The sequence below is a fragment of the Oratosquilla oratoria genome, chromosome 2 (assembly GCF_046742065.1).
Source record: "Oratosquilla oratoria isolate Oo_2021 chromosome 2, ASM4674206v1, whole genome shotgun sequence".
Classification (NCBI taxonomy): Eukaryota; Metazoa; Arthropoda; class Malacostraca; order Stomatopoda; family Squillidae; genus Oratosquilla; species Oratosquilla oratoria.
This window is the reverse complement of record NC_134778.1, coordinates 29,460,793-29,481,555: the sequence shown is the minus strand read 5'-3', so window position 1 is coordinate 29,481,555 and position 20,763 is coordinate 29,460,793. Positions and strand designations below refer to the sequence as shown.

Below are 20,763 nucleotides of genomic sequence, written 5' to 3'. Positions count from 1 at the left end.
ATGTTTTTAGACATTTGCTAAGTATATCATACAAGTCTTCTTCTGCTTGAGATGAGAATAATGTCATCAGCAAATCAAAGGTGATTGAAATATTTTCCATTAGACTCCAAACTTTCCCCTCCCGGTTGAATATTTTAGATATCCCTTTTAAGTAAGTTGTAAATAGTTTAGATGAAACCATATCACCTTGCCAAACTCCTCTCGATCTTGACTTTTTCAGTTCCCTTTTTCATATGTAGCCTTCTAGATGTAAGTTATATTGTTTAACATCCAATATATATCTAATACACTTAGTCCAGTATATACCCTTCTTTTCAGTTAGCAATTAAGTTTCCAGTGTTATTTGCGAGAAAATTTCCTGTGATGACTTTGAAATCCTTAACAGCTTTAAACAGTTTGGGATCCCAGATGAAATTATAAATCTGGTATAAATGTGCCCTAGAAGAAATATAGTAAAGTTAGAGTTGAAGGAAAATTGTCAGAAAGCTTTGTTAGACAATGGAATAAGTGATGTGTTCTATCAACATTTCTATTCAATATAGTATTGGAAATGATTACACATGCAATGATAAATAATGAAGAAGAATTAGAATGATAAAAAAATAAAAGCTTTAAATATCTTGATACAACAGTTACATAAAAATGAAATAGAAAAATAAATAATAAGCAGGATAACATCAACAAATACATGTCATTATAGTCTTTTACCCATTATGAAAAAATATATCAAGAGTCACCAAATCAAGGATATACAATCACATTGTCAGCCCTGGGAAAAAAATCTAGAACTGAAGGAAATCACCCAACAGACAAAAATCATAGATACAGTATAATCATAAGAAACTAGATGCGATGGGCTACAAATGTTGCAAGATTGAAAGAAGAGAGAACACCAAGAAGACACATACTGGGATCGTTTGAAGGGAGACAACCGAAAGGTTTACCAAGATCAAGATGGATTGGTGCCATTAGAGAGGAGGGGATACGGAAGAGATACGAGGAAGTGGTTGACTAGATGGAATTGGCACAAGATCGTCAACAATGGAGAAGGGTCAACACGCAGCCCGTGATCCACTGGAGTAAGAGCAAGTAACAGCTTTTTGTGCTTCCCACTGCTTTAATTGTATATTCAGCTATTACCTCTCTCTTCTCACCCCCCTGGTCTTTCTATTTCCCATTCATGTCCCTAAAAACAAAAAGATTCTAAAGAAGTCATTGTTAAGACCATTTCATTTATCAATACAATTCAACCCCTTTACTCTGTTAAACACGAAAACGAGTTAAGATATCTAACTCTCTTCAATCCTGTGTAAATTCTGTATCATTATGTTGTGCCAAGGACCATTCTCTCGATGCCTCTTATTCCTAATTTAGAATTCCATAACAAGGGAGCGGAACTTCCTGTAGAAAACCAGACCACAGATTATTTTCTTCAAACTGCAAACCGAATAATCTAGAGCATCACTACTTGCAGCGGAGATCAAAGTGATGGTAGTTCGAACCCTACCACCAGCAAGTTGGACCAAGGACATGGTTCATCAAATTCTAGGCTACAAACTCCCCTATAGGGGCCACTGTCCTAATCTCCTGATAGGAGGAGTTTGTGACGTGAAACTGAATCATTACAAACCGGTGTAGATGGTGTCAGGGTTATCTTTGCTAGACTCAATTTCGATTAGGTAGTTATCAATGAAGTCACGTGGGTTAGCACGGTCTAGGCTCATCCTATGTTCCTCAATGACTTCCTGAAAAGTAGGGAATGGTCAGTATGCGTAATCTGTTCTCAAATGTCACCAAAATTTTAAAAAAATAAAGAAAATACAAGCCACTAGGGGAGCTAACGAAGCAGAGCTGGCCCAAAAAATACTAATGGTAATAATGATAATAGTAAAAATAAAAATATAAAGATAAATGAGTAAACAAATAGCTAGAGACGAAAGCCCTTCACCTCCTCAATGGGTTTATTCGTTGTCTATAAAGATTTTATCCTGGGTCACATAAAACGATTTATTCAGCTTTGAAAGATTTCTAATAAACAAGTTTTTTAGAGGCCAGAGAGGAAAGATCATTTCAAACAAAAATACCTTTGTTTATTCATCAGTTCTTGGCTGCATCTATTCAGTTTTGCCAAACTTTTTGAAAGAAAAGAGAACAAGAAGCAGTGATCTTAGTGTTGATATTAATATTAACTAAATTTTGTAAACGGAGCCTGTGATAATTCTTACCCTTTATTCTGATGACGCCTTAAAAGTTTTCATACTGGCTCAACGTCAGGCAAGGTCGTTCTGCTTATGGAACGCCACAAAAATCTTACAGGTTCCAATATAGAAATTTGAATGAAAACAAAAAATTTGGTTGTTTGGCTCACCATCAAGTAGTTACCTATCTGGTCCCGGATGTTGGCCATGGACCGAATATCTTGTTTTTGATCCAACCGGGAAAGATCCAGGAGAGCCAGGGGAAGAAACTGGGGATGATGATGAGGCCGAAACCCTCTTGCCACTCCAATTCGAGCTTATGAAACTTTATCGAACGTTCATCTTTGATGTCGAATCGTTGATCTGGAAGTAGAGACGTGTGTCACAACCTCTTCCATTGCGAGTGACCGGGTTTTAGATTCGAGGCATGAGAGTTGTAACATCTCTAGCAAGACAATCTGACATTATGTCCTTGGTGTCACTCATGGGGATTGAATGGTGTCTTCTTGAAGGGTTTGTCAATGGTAAACCACAAACTACTGAGGGCGCTCACCATCGTGAGTCTCTCCTGGGTCTGACGTTAGGACTTTCTTAGTCCACGAGATAAAAGTTGAGCTTCCATAAAACCCCGTTAAAAGGTGCATCCAACAAGGTAATACAAAGGCACATAAACACACACGCGCGCGTGCGTACGATTTATACAGGATATTGTTGTGTTACTGTGCTACTTGTTACTGTGCAAGAAAAAGGAACATGCAATGATAATGACTTCTTACAATTTCCACTATCTTCGTTTGCTCGACATACCTGAAATAGATATATATAAAGTATGTGTTTTACTAAAAATGTCAAACTTCACACAATGTTACGTAACCCTCAGATGTTCTGTGAATTCATAGGTGAAAATGGTAATGTGACGTCACTCATAAAACATGACGTCACTCATGAGGCATGACATCACTCATAAGGCGTGATGTTACTCATATAGCGTGACGTCATTCATAAAGCTTTACCTCATCCTGCGCGTGGACGATCTTTGTTAATTCTTAAAGTTAGGATCTGATCACCGCAAAATCACCGAGTAAGGAGTTACTTGCAGTTAGTTGCCAGATGACGTTAACCACAGAAACATTGATGAACAACCCAAGTTCTCCGAGCCCACCGGCCTGAGCTTCGAAACCCTTGGCCATTTCCAGAGCCTCGAACTGGATGGCGTCCGACATCCAGGACTTCCCCAAACCCAACTGACGGAGGTGTCGAAGGGTGAATCGCCGACCTGTCTACCACACCAGTCCGTGGCTCCCTTTAAGTCCTTTGATAGAAAAAAGAATATTATTGAACAAGTCATAGTCACAGTTATACCATATGTGTTTACCACAACCCTGCTCTGGGGTGTTCGCTGTACGGTGACATGCAGTGAGTACTTAGGAACTGTCTTAAGACACCCCTATGGATCAGAGTAGCACAACATTCGTCTATGTCAGAATGAAATATTTACTCGTAAAGGAATGATGAACAAAAAATTCTACTCTTACTGTCCCTCCTCTAGCTTGTCCCACAGGACCTATTTTTACTACTTCTGTAACTACCTCTTACTTCTCTAATCCCAATCTAGCATTGCCGTATGCGTGTCATAGGCAACTAAATGGGAAGGAGTGAGAGGACTAGGGACCTGATTTTTTTTTTTTTTTTTTTTTTTTTTTTTTCCAACGAAATGTCAAAGCATAAGAGGGTCTGAGAGGACTCCAACCAGAACCCAAGTAATTCGGTCATAGGATGAGTGTGGATGTGGTATGAATGAGTGCAAAAGGGAAGAAACTGGCAAAGGTTTGTGAAAATAAAGATGGATGTGTTAGCGTCGAATGAAACAAAAATGAAAGAAAAAAGTGAAATAGTGTCAGGAGTTACGAGAGAGCGAGAGAATAAAGGAATGGCACAGTATGTAAATGATTAGACAAGTCAGTGCATGAAGGAATGGAGAAAAATGTCATCAAGAATAATATGGATAAAGGTGAGACCTCGGTGGAAAATTTATGAGCGGATATGATCCTGGTAGTGAGAAAAGTGAGAAAGAAAAGGAAGCGTTTTGGATTGATTTATGCGAGTGTGTAAAGAATTTTGGGAGAAATGTAAATGTACTGGTGCTGGGCAATCTCAATGTTAGAGTAGGAGATAAAGTGACAGATGGTATAGTTGGAATGTACAGGGTGGCAGGAAGGAATTATAGTGGAAAGATGTTAGAGAGGTGTCTTGAATGAGAAATTATATATCGAATACAGTGTTTTAGTGGTGAGTAGGAGGGTAGTTTAATACGTTAATGGACTAATTAATTATATAGCGATGTCCAAAAAGGGGGATTGGATGGATTCTGGACTTGAACGTATTCAGGGGAGAAGTCACTGCACTGTTAGACAACTATTTGGTAGAATGAAAATTGAGAGTGGATGGTAAGTGCAGAGAAATGTTTGGGAAGCAGAGAGAACAAGTGAAGAGAAGCTCTCTAAAATACTTCAGAGAGCAAAAGTGGATGGAGTGAATTTGAAGGAAAGACCAAGAATGATATGAAGAGATGGGGTAAAGGGACCATTGGATGCTAGAGGAATGTTTGCTGAACGAAGAGAGAGTGCAAAAGACAAAAGTGAATTGAGAATGGTTGTAAATGAATGAGTAAATGACTCGATCGGAAGAGATTTTCTTTCTCTGTAAACTTTTCGAGTGGTGACCCCGCCCCTTAACCACTCGAAAAAATTATGGGACAAAAAATATATTATAGTATATATATATATATATATATATATATATATATATATATATATATATATATTATATATATATATATATATATATATATATATATATATATATATATTCAGATTGCATCATTTACTCGCCACATGGTGAAGCTGTGGGGTAAACCAGCTGTACCTGTCGGGCCCTTCTGTGAAAGTGCTGTCTTGCTGTATTGCCTTTAACCCTAGATGTGTGGCAGGGAACAGAGATGACCCTTCACCCACGATGTGTTCACATGGGAGGGACAAAGTATATATTTCGTCATGGGGTGAGATCTGTGTAGGATGGGTGTATTCTTTGACTCGGTAACCTCCCTTATAACGGGGAAAGGGTATTTTGGTATATCTGCGTGTATGTATATTACATTTTGGTTTTAGGGCTAGAATATTAAAATCAATTTGAGACAATCGCATTCAAAGAAGAGAGATCTGCGTGCACCAGTAAACTTACCCAGGTTCTCTCCGTTTCCCATGAAATTGTAAATTGGCCATGTTGGTCTGTCTGTGAATTCTAACTTGGAGCAGAGATCCTTAGCAATTTCGTAATTGCACACAAACACATTGATAGATGTCCCGATACGGATCCTTGGAAATGAAGACGGAAAGAGTAAAAATTAATAGAATTTTCGCGAGTTGGAAGATTGCCAGTGAAAGGAAAGGTGGAAAGGTGACATAGGTAAGACAATGGAGGAACCTCTGTGATGAATATACTTATATGTATGTAGCCAATAGTCACCCCTTGTCTTTGACTAATGTGCAATATACTTGCCATGCCTTTCTTGCCCAGAGATTATTTTCACCGGTGAGTCATGTTACCAATATATAGATTTGTAGTTTGTTAATTAGCAAGAAAGAATTAACAAACTACAAATCTATACATTGGTGACAATGTAAGAGTTTTCTTAACCTCTTCTTACCATCACTTATTATTGGCAACAATGGAACTTTAATGCCAGCTATTACATATGTAGTGATTCCTTTATTTACTTAATTATTGTATATATTTATTGTATATGTAATACTTTTTTGTTATACATGAGTACTTAATATCAACATATATTTATTGTAAATGTTTTGTATAAGTAAGCCTATGTAGTCATTACATTATATAAGTGCCCTATACACAATTATATAACCGATTATATATACGTCATTAGGCGTACGCTACAGGCGTATGCGTCTATGCCAATTTTACGTGCCATAGCATTAAGGTATTTAGTATAATGTTACCCTTAACCATTTTGCATGCATATTCCTCATTATATGTAATTGTTCTCTTGTTTCTGTATATTCTTATGTATATATCTAGATGTGTTGTCTGTATTGTTTTGCCTGGTCTTTTCTCCGCCTGGCAACAGTGTATCACAAAAGGGATCGGCAGAGCGTGCTCATGCCCAAGGCTAGGCCTCCCTAGCATCCGCTTGAGAGATCATTTTCTGCCATACTTGTGTGTAGACCTACGTAATAAACTCCCAATAGAAAAACAGTGTATTTGCACTTAACCACACATCCCTATGGATGTCGAGTGGTCGGGAGCTTAGAAGGATGGCAAATGGTGAGGTAAAGTTAGGAAAAGCCGAGGACATACAATTTGTCACTTGGACATGACAGTTTGTCACGGGTATCTGGTGGTTTTCCTCATTGAATTCCACCACCAGTCAAACTCTAGACACAAAGTTATGAAAGACTAGGCGAATATTGATGATAATTACTTAGCGTTGGATCTGCAAATATCAATATCCTCCCGTCTCTTGTGATTTTCTTAGTTTAACTAACATTATCATTTGAGATCTCCAAATGCATCATGACCCCTAGTCTGAATTTACGCTGGCGTGTGATATGTGCAAGGAGGAGAAGATTTATTGATGTTTCATGTATTAGTGTTTGCATGTTTGTTTTTATTGACGCTTTTGGTTCGTCATGAATTTTATTGGAGGTACTTATAGCTTAGGTACAGTGTGTTTACAGTGACTCCTACATCAACGAAAGTAAGTCCCGTCTTGTTCATCTGTGGCCTCCTCTGCTCGAATAACTTGAGACTATACTTAGGATAGAGACGTTGCTGTGGGAACAAACCTCCCAAATCACCCTCCCTCACCCCCCCCTCCAAAAAAAATGTAAAGAAAGAAAAAATATCAAATCTGAACATTTGGATGAAGATGTGCCGACTTGCTGGTATCTCAAAACTAGAGGTAATCATACTTACATGAATATGTCACCATACTTTTTGTTCAGCTTCTTGATGTCAGACTCCATCGGAACTGAGAGATAGCCTAAGCTGCCAATCAGTGGAAGACCCCAAGGCCCTGATGTCACAGAAGAAAAAAAAGATTGTTGTAGATATCTAACACAAAAACATACACACACTATCTTTGTGCTCAATGGGGACAGTACCGGCTTGTGGTATTTGTGAAGTTTCCAGGCCCTAAAAGTGACTAGGCATTGGACCTTTCATACATGTGTGCTTGCATGCATATATATGTATGCATGCAAGTATTATGTATGTACATGCGCACGTACAAGCATACATACGTGTGTGTGTATTTACTTAGTTGTATTTTACGGGAACGGGAGCTATGCTCGTGGTGTCCCGTCTTCATATCTCGTTTTATCTAAACTGTTTTTAAATTCGTGTATTGTTTTTGCACACACCACTTTCTCATCTAACTTCTTCCAAACGTATATTACCTTGTGGGGAAAGCTGTTCTTTTTCAGGTCTCTTCTATAACTGTCTTTCTTGATTTTCTTCCCGTGTCCTCTTGTATTTCTACTATCCCATTTTATTAGATCCTCTCTATCAATAGTTTCTATGCCTTTCATGGTTCTATAAATAGTCATCAAGTCTCCTCTCTCTCTTCTTTGCTCTAATGTCTGTAGCTAAAGTTTTGCAATCTCTCTTCATATGATAGTTCTGAAAGTGTTGGTGTCAATTTCGTAATTGCTCTTTGTATTCTTTCCAGTTTTGTTATACATTTTTTTGTACTTGGTCACCACGTCGTCGCTGCATACTCTAATCTTGGTCTTATCAAAGTGACTAGTATTTTCTTCACCATTTCTTCGTCCAGGTATGTAAATGCCACTTTAATTGTTCTTATTAAATTATACGTTTCTCCAATTTTTTTTATATGTTTCTCAGGGGACATATTATTCATAATAATGACTCCCAGGTCCTTCTCATTTTCTACTTTTTCAATTTCTTCTCCTCCCAATTTATATGATCCCACTATTCTTTTTTTTTTTTTTTTTTGCTTCTTCCAAATTCCATTATACTACACCTCTTAATATTGAATTCCATCTCCCACTTCCTACTCCATTCCCATACTTTATTGAGATCTGTAGCGACTCACAATCTTCTTCAGTGTTCACTTTTTCATCAATTTTCCATCATCCACAAAGAAAGTCATATAACTTTCAATTCCCTTATCCATATTAATATATATAGCAAACATTATTGGGGCCAGAACTGTTCCTTGTGGAACTCCACTAATCACTTCATCCCAATTAGAATGTTTGTCTCTTATCGCCACTCTCATTTTTCTTTCATCTTTTTCTTCCCTGTTGACATGTAATGAAATTGGTGGCACTTGTAGAAACATGAATTGAATGCTAATCATGAAAGTTGTAGGAAAACTGGACATTAATTTCACACATTTTAATATCGAAAATTATTTTTACTAGATCAGGACTGTTTCCTTGGTATTAAGAGCCATTTTCTCATAAGCACCCATATCATTCTTGACTAACTTCACACTACCGTGATTGTTTGTAGTTGTAGGTAAAGGAATGTAAGCAAGATGCTTCTGGTTTGTTCAACTGCATATTTTTATGGAGAAGTGATTCAAGTATAATCTATTCATTATTTTTGTAGTTCATCAGCATGTATATTTTCATTGCACTGGCCCATTCACTTCTGTCACAAATTAGAGAAATGTAGTTAGTATTTCACCTATTGTTCATAGTCATGGAATTAGATTGTATAGATTTTTGCACCCATTGTAAGTACATACATATACCAAGGCTTTTTCCCCCTTACAAGGGAGGTAGCCAAAAAGGAAAAGGCATAAAATCAATCCCACCCACTCCATCCCTGAATACACTCCACACCCCTCTACCCTCCCTCTCATCTTAGCACCTCCCGGATGACGGGTCATCCCTGTACCTTGTCCACTGCCCTGGGTCAGAAGCAGTGTCACAAGACACAGCAGGGTCTAGGAGTTTTCCATTGAGTCATCTGTTATTTATATTTTTGCATTATTCACTGTGTACGAATAATGCAAGCTATATAAATCGTTAGTTCGTCCACATTTGGAATATGCTGTTTCCGTATGGTCACCGAATCTCATTAAAGACATTGACAGACTGGAAAAAGTGCAACGGCGAGCCACAAAACTTATTCCAAATATCAAAAATAAATCATACGAAAATCGACTAAAACACATGAATCTCTTTTCCCTAAAAAAGCGTAGACTCAGAGGTGACTTGATACAGGTCTTTAAGATTTTAAAGGGAATTGACAACACCAAAAGTGACAAAATTTTCACATTGAATGAGAATCAGACAAGAAATGAGGGTCTCAAACTGTCCGGAAATAGATTCAATTTGGAAGTAGGTAGAAACAACTTTGCCAACCGTGTAGTTAATGAATGGAATAAACTTCCTGCACAGGTAGTGCAATGTAGTTCAGTTCGAAGCTTTAAGAATCATTTAGATAAGTACCTAAGTAAGATGCTGTAATGATTATAATTTATCTTATATTATTTGTTTTTGTTTTGTTATCATTTGTCTGTCTGATTTTCATTTATTATTAGTTATATGTCAATTTATTATTATTTACTATTTACCGGTTTGTTTATTATTTAATTATACCTATGCATTTATTTATGTATTTTATTTGTTATTTACATTATTATAGTTTTTATTTATTATTATTAATATGATTTTTTTTCGCATCAGACCTAGATATGGACCAAAAGGTCTCCTGTCAGCATGCTTCGCCTTTGTAATCCTTTGTAAAAGAAGTCTTCCATCCACTTCAGCAGTTTGCCCTGTAGGCCTATTCCTCCTGCAGTTTCTAATTTCTATAGCAACTTCTTAAGTGGCACCTTATCAAAAGCTTTTTTCAGATCTAGAAATCCACAATCAGCCCATCCATCTCTTTCTTGTATTACATCTATTAGCCTTGAATAGAAACTCATTAAGTTTGTGAGGCATGATCGTCATTGCCTAAATCCAAATTGCCTTGGATTTAGTACTTTTTTTTCAAATGCCTTACCCATTTAATTTTTACCATTCTTTCACAAATTCTAGCTGTCGTGCTTGAAAGAGAGACTGGTCTATAGTTAGTGGGGTCTTCCTTGTTTCCCCCTTTATATATTTGTACTAGATTTGCTCTTTTCCGATCTTCTGGAACTTTTCCTTCTTTCAATGAATTGCTTATTAGACTATGTATTTTGTCTGTTAGTTCATTCCTGTGTTCTCTCAAAAACCAGTTTGCTATTTCATCTGGTCCATGCGATTTTCTGACATCGAGATTACTCAAGTGATTCATTATTTCATTCCTTGTTACTTCTATCTCTTTCATATGGGGGACTTTCTCCTCCCACTCGATACCTCTAGGTTGTATATTCTCGCTCGTAAACACCGATTTATAATGATTGTTCATAATTTCTGCCATTTCTATTTCCTCTGTGTATTCAACTCCTCCTTGTCGTAGTTTCTTTAACTCTTGTTTGTTTGTTTTTCAGTTTGTTGTTTACAAATCTGTAAAATAGTTTTGGTTGATCTTTACATTTTTCTATAACATCTTTTTCGTATTTTCTCTTTTCTTCTCTGCACACTTGTACATATTCATTTCTATAACTAGTATATATTTTCCATTTTTCAGGTCTTTTGTCTTTTTTCCATTTTATCCAAGCTTTATCCCTTTTGTCTTTTAACTCCCTACATCTTTTGCTGTACCAACACTTTACATATTCTTTTTCTTGCTTTTGTCTTGGAACATACTTTTCCACTCCTTTATAATTTTTTGTCAAAATATTCTATTTCTCTTCTACTGTTGCTTCCTCTTTGTGTATTCTTTCCCAGTCTGCTTTTTGAAATAATTATCTTATTTTATCCAAAAAAAAATTTCATACATCAATCTACCCTTTCTATATTGTTCGTTCTTTTCATGTATTTTTTCCTCATTTAGTTCCAGTTCAACCAATATTTGGTCACTTTTATTTGTGTCTTATATTCAATCTTGTCCACTATTTCGGGTTCTGATGTGATTATTAGGTCCAGTCTCGATGGTTCTTCTTCATTTCTATACCTAGTATTCTCTTGTATCCATTGCGTCATTGTATGTTCAATAATCATATCAAGTAGTACATTTCCGCATAGGTCGTCTCCACCCTTCACTGTCACCTCTTCCCAGATTTCTTTACAATCAAAGTCACCCATTATAACTATTCTTCCTCCATCTTTCATTATCATATTTAGTGTTATCCTTGTGTCTTCTAACATGTTTTTGTGTTCTTTCTCTTCCCACGAAGCCGTTTTAGGGTGCATATAATTTACTACAAACTTCCTGCTCTTCCCATCCTTGTCCTCCACTTCCATCATAATCATCTCTGTTTCTAGTCCAATACTTATATGCACCATGACCTACACTGTTGGGTGGTAGTGGACCTTTCAATTTTGTCTCTACAAATCCCATTATGTCCGGTTCTTTTTCCTTCAGGTAATCATTCAGTTTGTTCAAGCCTATTATTAAGCCATCTATATTTGTGTAAGACACTTTTAATTTTCTGCTATTTCCATCGTAAATTCTGTTTCCCTTCTGTTTTTCTCTGCTATGAACCATTTCCTCACTTTCATATTCACTACTCTCCAATAGAATAGAATCTCTTTTTCTGACTGTTCTTTTCTCGTTTTTTCCTTAGCTTCTAGTCTTTTTGTTTTCTCAGCCTCTCTTTCTTTTTTATTCATTTTTTTTATCCATATCTGTTTATATTGATCACTGTCTGCTAGTTTCCATGTTTTGCTAAGATATTCTCTGCTGTCGTTTGTGACCTGAATTTAACCTTAATTGGTCTGGTCTTATCTGTATTGTATTTCCCTAGTCTATACATTTCTTCTTGAATTACTTCTAATATCTTATTTACTTTTTCCTTTTCCTCCTGTATTCTTGTAGTCCTATTTGGATTGTACTTCTCTTCCATCCCTGATATAATTCTACATTTCTTTCTATCCGCTAAGTCCCTTACTATATTCTTCTCCCTCATCACTTTGATAAATGTGTCCTTAGTTTGTTCTTTCATCTGCTGTTCCGCTATACCTCTAAATTCAATTTTATTGTTCTCTTGTACTTTTTTCCAACCACTTACCTCTTATGCTATGGACTCTTTATTCTCTTTATTATTCCTCATTCTCATCCTTTACTTCTCTTAACTGTCTTTTTAACTCTTCTATTTCTTTGGTTAGGTTTTGATTCTCCCTCTTTAGTTCTTCCAGTTTATCAACTATTTGGTAACTAGTGCTAATTGGTTAAACCTAACCTCCCATGCTTCGTCCACTATTTTTTTCTCTAGTTTTATTCTTGACTAGTTTCGCTACAAGCTTTTTCATGATTATTTCTACAGGGCTAGAAGTGGCGTATATGTACGCCTGCATACCTTTCCGAGTGCAAAGGAACTCATATATTACAATGACAGAGGAATTATTTAAATTGTAGCGGAAATTGATAATGAACTAATAATTTGGCAATAAAAATAGCATCACTAGAAAAGAAAAGAAATAATGACAAAAGAAAAATAATGTAAGAATAAAATTTGTCTGAACTTAAAACAAAAATGTGGCAAAGAATGTGTGATATTTAGTCCGGAGGTCTGGTGCATGGTATGGATTAGACGTTTTTCACTCATTGAAAGCACAAGTGGATGTGATTTTGCCCACTTTAAGTCTCCTATCTTTTGTCTGTGAGATTTTTTTTTTTTTTTTTTTTTGGGGGGGGAGGCAAGATGGTGGATTTCTCCCAATCTGGTAAGTGTCCTTCTATGTCTACGTGGTTTACGAAGGTGTTTGTCTCACGGTAGTATCTAATGTCCGCTTTGTGTTCCTTGAGTCTGTCAGTCCTCTGTATGTTTCTCTGAAATATGCACTATCACATCCGTTGCAGTGAATTTTATAAACTATGTTGGTGTCGCTGTGAGGTTTTGTGTTCTTCCTAACCAAGTGTCCGATTTTCTTGCCCGTGTCGTTAACAACTACTAGAGGATCAAATAAACAATAATGGAAAAATAAAAATAATGTACGAATAAAATCTTTTTGAACTAAAACGAAAAATGTGGCAAGAAAAGTGTGAGATTTAGTCCAGTGGTCTGGTGCATAGTGTGGATCGGACGTTTTTCAACTCATTGTTATTTATCTATTATTAATTTCCACTACAATTTAAATAATTCCTCTGTCATTGCAACATATGAGTTCCTTTGCACTCAGAAAAGTATGCACGCCAAGTATATACGCCACTTCTAGTCCTGTAGCAATATTCTTTTGAAAAAACCTGTAGCGAAGCTAGTCAAGAATAAAATTCGGAATAAGACTCCTGTCTGTCCTCTTCCCACCCACTTCAACTTGTCAGAATATTTCGACATTTGTCACAAGGTGGGATAGGAAGTCAGGGTGTCTACGACAGAACGTCGAAAGACAGAATGTCGAATGGTCAAAATGTCGACACGACAAATGGTGGAATGTGACATAATGTCGAAATATGCATTTCACTGATCATTCGGTCAAGAAAGTTAATTAGGAAAGGGCGCCAAGCTTTTTGGTGGATATTTCAGTTATTGTTGTTTGGCATAAACACAGGTTTGCATTTTTCGGTGATGTTATGTACATAATCACGTCGATATCTGAAATTTCGACATTTTGTCGCAGTCGACATTCTGTCGTGCACCGGAAGTCAGGACGTCATGATGTCCGAGTTCGCTCTCAGGTTGAAGTTGGCTAGCATTCTCAACAGAGACACGTTTCTAAAGGACTGTCTGGAAGAACTTGTCCTACCTAGATCAGCCCCGAAACATCTCCATCATCCACGCAAGCATTTCAGCAACACCGCTTGTGAATACCTAAAAGAAGCCAGAGAAACTCTTAGACAAGAAGCTGAGGATATCAGGAGCAAACTACAGAATCTTAAACTTCCACATCACCTCACAGTTATTCTCGAGGAAAATAGCAACGACCAATCCTTGAAGCTCCAGAGGAAATTAGATCATCTGTGTAACGACAGCAAATGGAAAGAAATAGGAAGACAAGACTTAATCAACAATCTATCAACCTATCACCTCACCCACTTACAAAAGGAAGCCCTTGCATTAGGTCTGAAGTTCAGCACCAATATCAACCTGCAAAAACTACAATTGGAAGGATAGTCACCTAGAATCCGGTTTTAAACAGGGGTTCTCCTGTGTTGCTCAATTGCAGCTAAAAGCAACAACAAGACCATCCCTAGAAGATATATCCGTGCCCTGAATGAGCTCCTAAACAACGACAACATCATAACTACAGCAGACAAAGGCGAAGGGATTGTCATACTAGCACAACCGACTACATCAACAAAATGGAACACCCCTGTGACCACAATACTTACACTACCCAACAGAACGTCAAAGCAAAAGAGGAAGTTAAAAAGTTCAATAGAGACGTAAGGAAGATCTTGAAGAAGTCGGAACGGGGAAAGAAGCTCCTCCACCTCCTGGAAGAATATCTACTCCAACCGTGAAAGGCCTCTCAAAAATTCACAAACCCGGCATTCCTCTTAGACCTATCACTTCAGGCATATGAACTCCCCCACACAGGTTAGACAAATAACTAGCTAAACCTCTCTCAGCATCACTAGGAAAGATCAGCAGCACGCACCTCAAGAACTCCGCTGATCTGATCGACAGACACTGAGCAATATAGAATTCACGGACAAATGACTCATCAGCTTCGATATTATCAGTCTCTACATTAATGTCAATATTAAAGGCGCCATTCAGGCCATCAGAGGTAGTTCAACAAATCGACTCCGTTAAACTTCCATTCAATAAGCGAGACTACTTGGAACTGGTTGAGAAATGCACGAAATTCGGTTACTTCATCTTCAACAACAGAGAATAACATCAACACGAAGGACTTCCAATAGGATATCCGTTAAGAGCTGTGTCAGCTTCCTTATACATGGAAATGCTCAAAAAGGTCACACCATCTCCAACGCTACGTTAACGACTGCCTCTGCATCACACAAAAGACAACAGACATTCATGACTTACAGAGAAAACTCAATGACATTGACGACAAAATACAATTCACCGTAGAAGAAAAGATTAATGGACAACTACCTTTCTTAGACACTGTTATCATCAGGTCAGGTAACAGTGCTACATTTAAGGTATACAGAAAGCCGACCAACAAAGACGACTACATTCACTTATTCAGCGCCCATGACGACCGGACAAAATCAGGAGTGGTCATCGGATTCTATCTAAGAGCCCTCCGCATATGTAATGAGGTATATTTAGCAGAAGAGTTGAACTACATCACCGCAGCCATTAAAAGCTTCATATACCGAGAAGAAATGCTCAGATCATCACTCCGGAAAGCCACCAACATCAAAAATAGAAAAGCAAATACAGAAAAACCAGACCTACGTTTCATCCTGGTCCCAGATTCTGGCTTTTTCCGCACACTATGTAGGATACTTAGACCTTCAGGTCTAGTAGATGCTAACGACACAGGCAAGAAAATCGGACACTTTGTTAGGAAGAAGAACACAGAACCTCACAGCGACACCAACATAGTTTACAAAATTCCCTACAACGGATGTGACAGCGCATACTTCGGAGAAACATACAGAGGACTGACAGACTCAAGGAACACAAGGCGGACATTAGACACCGTAAGACAAACGCCCTCGTAAACCACGTAGACATAGGACACTTACCAGATTGGGAGAAATCCACCATCTTGGCCCAAGGACAAAAAAAAATCATCGAATCTCTACATATAGCTAATTACAACAACACAAACAAAAGGACAGGAGACTTAAAGTGGGCAAAATCACATCCACTTATTCTCTCAATGAGTGGAAAAACGTCCGATCCATACCATGCACCAGACCTCCGGACTACATATCACACTTTCTTTGCCACATTTTCGTTTTAGTTCAAACCAATTTTATTCTTACATTGTTTTTCTTTTGCCATTATCATTTCTTTTCTTTTCTAGTGATACTATTTTTCTAGCCAAATGATTCATTTATTATTAATTTCCGCTACAATTTAAATAATTCCTCTGTCATTGTAACAGACGAGTTCCTTTGCACTCGGAAAGGTATGCAAGCTTACATATACGCCACTTCTAGCCCTTTTGTAATACTCTTTTGAAAAAGCTTGTAGCAAAACTAGTCAAGAATAAAACTCGGAATAAGACTCCAGTTCTTCCTCTTTCCACCCACTTTATTTGCCCAATTGTAGTATACAGCAAAGGAGCAACGCTCGTTGGGTCCTGTCTCCTATTCTCTAATTTTCTAACATATTCGGACTTAGACTCAAATTTATGTACGGTCCCAAATTGATTTATATCTTTGGTTTCCAACTGTCATGTTTAGATTTGAACTCGTGTATTGTTTGAGCTTGGGCTAAATCACCTTCTAAACTATTCCACATACTTATATATATGGAAAACTGTATTTCTTAACATTTCGACATGTGGTCTTCTTAATTTACTTCCATGACCTCTTAAAACCCTCCCATCTTTAATCAGGAAATCATTCCATTGTAATCATGTGACCTCTCTCTTCGATCTTTCAAAGTTGGTAAACCCATTACTTTTAGTTTTTCATCATATGATTTATCTGCCAGGTTGGGGACCAGTTTGGTTGCTGCCCTTTGTATTCACTCAACCTTGCATATATTTTTCACACTGTGTGGGGTCCATACTACTGACGTATATTCCAGTTTTGGATGTATCAGGGTGTCGATAATTTTTTCATCATCTCTTCGTCCATATAATGGAAAGCCTCTTTTATATTCTGCAGTAGTCCATATGTGTCTCCCACAACCCTGCTGATATGTCTGGTGACAGGTTGTCTTTTATCAACACTCCCAAGTCTTTCTCCTCCTTTGCTTTTTGTAATGTGTTCGCTTCCCAAACAATAGTTTAAGGATGGCCTTTTGCCACTATTGCCCATTTCCAGTACTTTGCATTTTCTTAGCATTGAATTTTATTTCCCTTTCTTGACTCCACGCAAAAGTAGTATCTAGATATTTTTTTAATTTGTGTGTGTATTTACCTAGTATTTACCTAGTTGTATTTAATGGAAAGGGGAGCTATGCTCGTGGGATCCCGTCTGCATATCTCATTTTATCTAAACTGTTTTTAAATTCATGTATTGTTTTTGCACACACTACTTTCTCATCTAGCTTGTTCCAAATGTCTATTACTCTATGGGGAAAGCTGTTCTTTTACAGATCTCTTCTATAAAGGTCCTTCTTGATTTTCTTTCCATGTCCTCTTGCATTTCTATCATCCCATTTTATTAGGTCCTCTCTATCAATAGTCTCTAAGCCTTTCATGATTCTATAAATAGTTATCAAATCTCCTCTGTCTCTTCTTTGCTCTAATGTCTGTAGCTCAAGTTTTGTTAGTCTCTCTTCATATGATAGTTTTGAGAGTGTTGGTGCCAATTTTGTAATTGCTCTTTGTATTCTTTTAAGTTTTGTTATACATTTTTTTGTACTTGGTGACCACATTTTCGCTGCATATTCCAATCTTGGTCTCATCAAAGTGATTAGTATTTTCTTCACCATTTCTTCATCCAGGTACGTAAATGCCACTTTGGTTGTTCTTATTAAATTATACGTTTCTCCAAAAATCTTGTTTATATGTTTTTCAGGTGATACAATATTCATAATAATGACTCCAAGGTCCTTTTCATTTTCTACTTTTTTATTCCTTCTTCTCCCAGTTTATATGATCCTACTATTCCTTTTTTTTTCTCCAAATTCCATTATACTACACTTCTTAGTATTGAATTCCATCTCCCACTGCCTACTCCATTCCCATACTTTATTGATATCATTCTGTAGCGACTCATAATCTTCAATGTTCACTTTTTTCAACAGTTTTGCATCATCCGCAAAGAAGCTCATATAATTTTCAATTCCTTCATCCATGTCAATAATGTATATAGCAAACATTATTGGGGTCAGAACTGTTCCTTGTGGAACACCACTTATTACTTCATCCCAATAAGAGTGTTTGTCTCTTATCACTACTCTCATTTTTCTTTCTTGCAAAAAGTCTTCCATCCATTTAAGCAGTTTGCCTTGTATTCCTCCTGCAGTTTCTAATTTCTTGAGCAACTTCTTATGTAGTATTTTGTCAAAAGCTTTTTTTAGGTCTAGAAATGTACAATCATCCCATCCATCTCTTTCTTGTATTATATCTATTAGCCTTGAATGGAGACACATTAAGTTTGTGACGCATGATCGTCCTTGTCTGAATCCAAATTGCCTTGGATTTAGCACATTGTTGTTGTTTTTTTCCTAAATACCTTACTCATCTACTTTTGATAATTCTTTCACAGATTTTTGCTGTTGTAATATAGGTACTATATTTGCTCTTCTCCAATCCTCTGGAACTTTTCCTTCTTTCAAGGAACTGTTTATTATGCTATGTATTTTGTCTGCCAGTTCATTCCTGCATTCTTTCAAACCCCAGTTTGCTATTTCATCTGGTCCATGCGATTTTCTGACATCGAGATTACTCAAGTGATTCATTATTTCATTCCTTGTTACTTCTATTTCTTTCATAGGGAAGACTTTCTCCTCCCATTCAATATCACTAGGTTGTATGTTCTCCCTTGTAAACACTGATTTATAATGATTGTTCATAATTTCTGCCATTTCTATTTCCTCTGTGTATTCAACTCCTCCTTGTCGTAGTTTCTCTAATTCTTGTTTGTTTTTCAGTTTGTTGTTTACATATCTGTAAAATAGTTTTGGTTGATCTTTACATTTTTCTATGACATCTTTTTCATATTTCCTCTTTTCTTCTCTGCACAATTGTACATATTCATTTCATATTCATTAGTATATATCTTCAATTTTTCAGGTCTTTTGTCTTTTTTCTATTTTGTCCAAGCTTTGTCTCTTTTGTCTTTTAGCTCCCTACAGCTTTTGTTGTACCAGCACTTTACATATTCTTTTTCTTGCTTTTGTCTTGGGACATACTTTTCAAAATATTCCATTTCTCTTCCACTGTTGTTTCCTCTTTGCATATTCTTTCCCAGTCTTCTTTTTGAAAGAATTCTCTTATTTTCTCTTTTTTTTTCATACATCAATCTTCCTTTTCTATGTTATTCATTTCTTTTCATGTATTTTTCCTCATTCAGTTTTACTTATTGTTGTCTTAAATTCAATCTTTTCCACTATTTCAGGTTCTGATGTGATTATTAGGTCCAGTCTCGATGGTTCTTCTTCATTTCTATACCTAGTGTTCTCTTGAATCCATTGTGTCATTGTATGGTCAATAATCATTTCAAATAGAACATTTCCCCATGAGTCGTCACCACCCTTTACTGTCATCTCTTCCCAGCAGACTTCTTTGCAATTAAAGTCGCCCATTATAACTAATCTTCCTCCATCTTCTATTATCTTATTTAATATTATCTTTGTGTCTTCTAACATACTTTTATGTTCTCTCTTTTCCCACTAGGCTGTTTATTACAAACTTTCTGCTCTTCCTATCTCTGTCTTCCACTTCCATCATAATCATCTCTACTTTATTCTTTCCATATGTGACATTCCTCACGTTTATATCCTTCTTAGTCAGGAACATAACTCCACCCCCTTGTTTTGTCTCTCTGTTTCTAATCCAATAATTATATGCACCATGTCCTACACTGTTGGGTAGTAGTGGACCTTTCAATTTTGTCTCTACAATTACCATTATGTCCGGTTCTTTTTCCTTCAGATAATCATTCAGTTCGTTCAAGCCTGTTATTAAACCATCTATATTTGTCTAAGACACTCTTGATTTTCTGCTACTTCCATTGTATTTACTGTTTCCCTTTTGTTTTTCTCTGTTATAGTCCATTTCCTCACTTTCATATTCACTACTTTCCAATAGAATTCCTCTTTTTCTGACTCTGTTATTCTCTCGTTTTTTCCTTAGCTTCTTGCCTTTTCGTTTTTTTTCCTCCTCTTTTTCCTCTTTATTCACTTCTCTTTTTATCCATACCTTCCTATATTGATCACTGTCTGCTAGTTTCCCTGTTTTTGCTAAGATATTCTCTGCTGTCGTTTGTGACCTGATTTTAATCTTAATTGGTCTGGTCTTATCTGTACTATATTTCCCTATCCTATACATTTCTTCAATTTGTTTCCCTATTTCAGGTTCATCTTCCTGAATTAATTCTAATATACTGTTTACTTTTTCTTTTTCCACTTTAGTTCTTGTAGTCCTGTTTAAGTCATACTTCTCTTCCATCCCTAATATAATTATACACTTCTTTTTATGTGCTAAGTCACTTACTATATTCTCCTTCTCCCTCGTGTGTATGTGTGTATGTATGTGTGTGTGTGTGTGTGTGTGTGTGTGTGTGTGTGTGTGTGTGTGTGTGTGTGTGTGTGTGTGTGTGTGTGTGTGTGTGTGTGTGTGTGTGTGTGTGTGTGTGTGTGTGTGTGATTCACCATGGTCTTGGATCACAAGTTGGACTCGTGATTGACAGTTATTAACCTCCCGGATGAGAG

At 36.8% G+C, this 20,763-nt stretch overlaps 1 pseudogene; it reads right to left on the bottom strand.

Annotated features, from left to right (window-relative positions):
- LOC143037992 (cytochrome P450 2L1-like) overlaps positions 1–20,763 on the bottom strand; it is a 39,277-nt pseudogene that overhangs the window by 14,030 nt on the left and 4,484 nt on the right.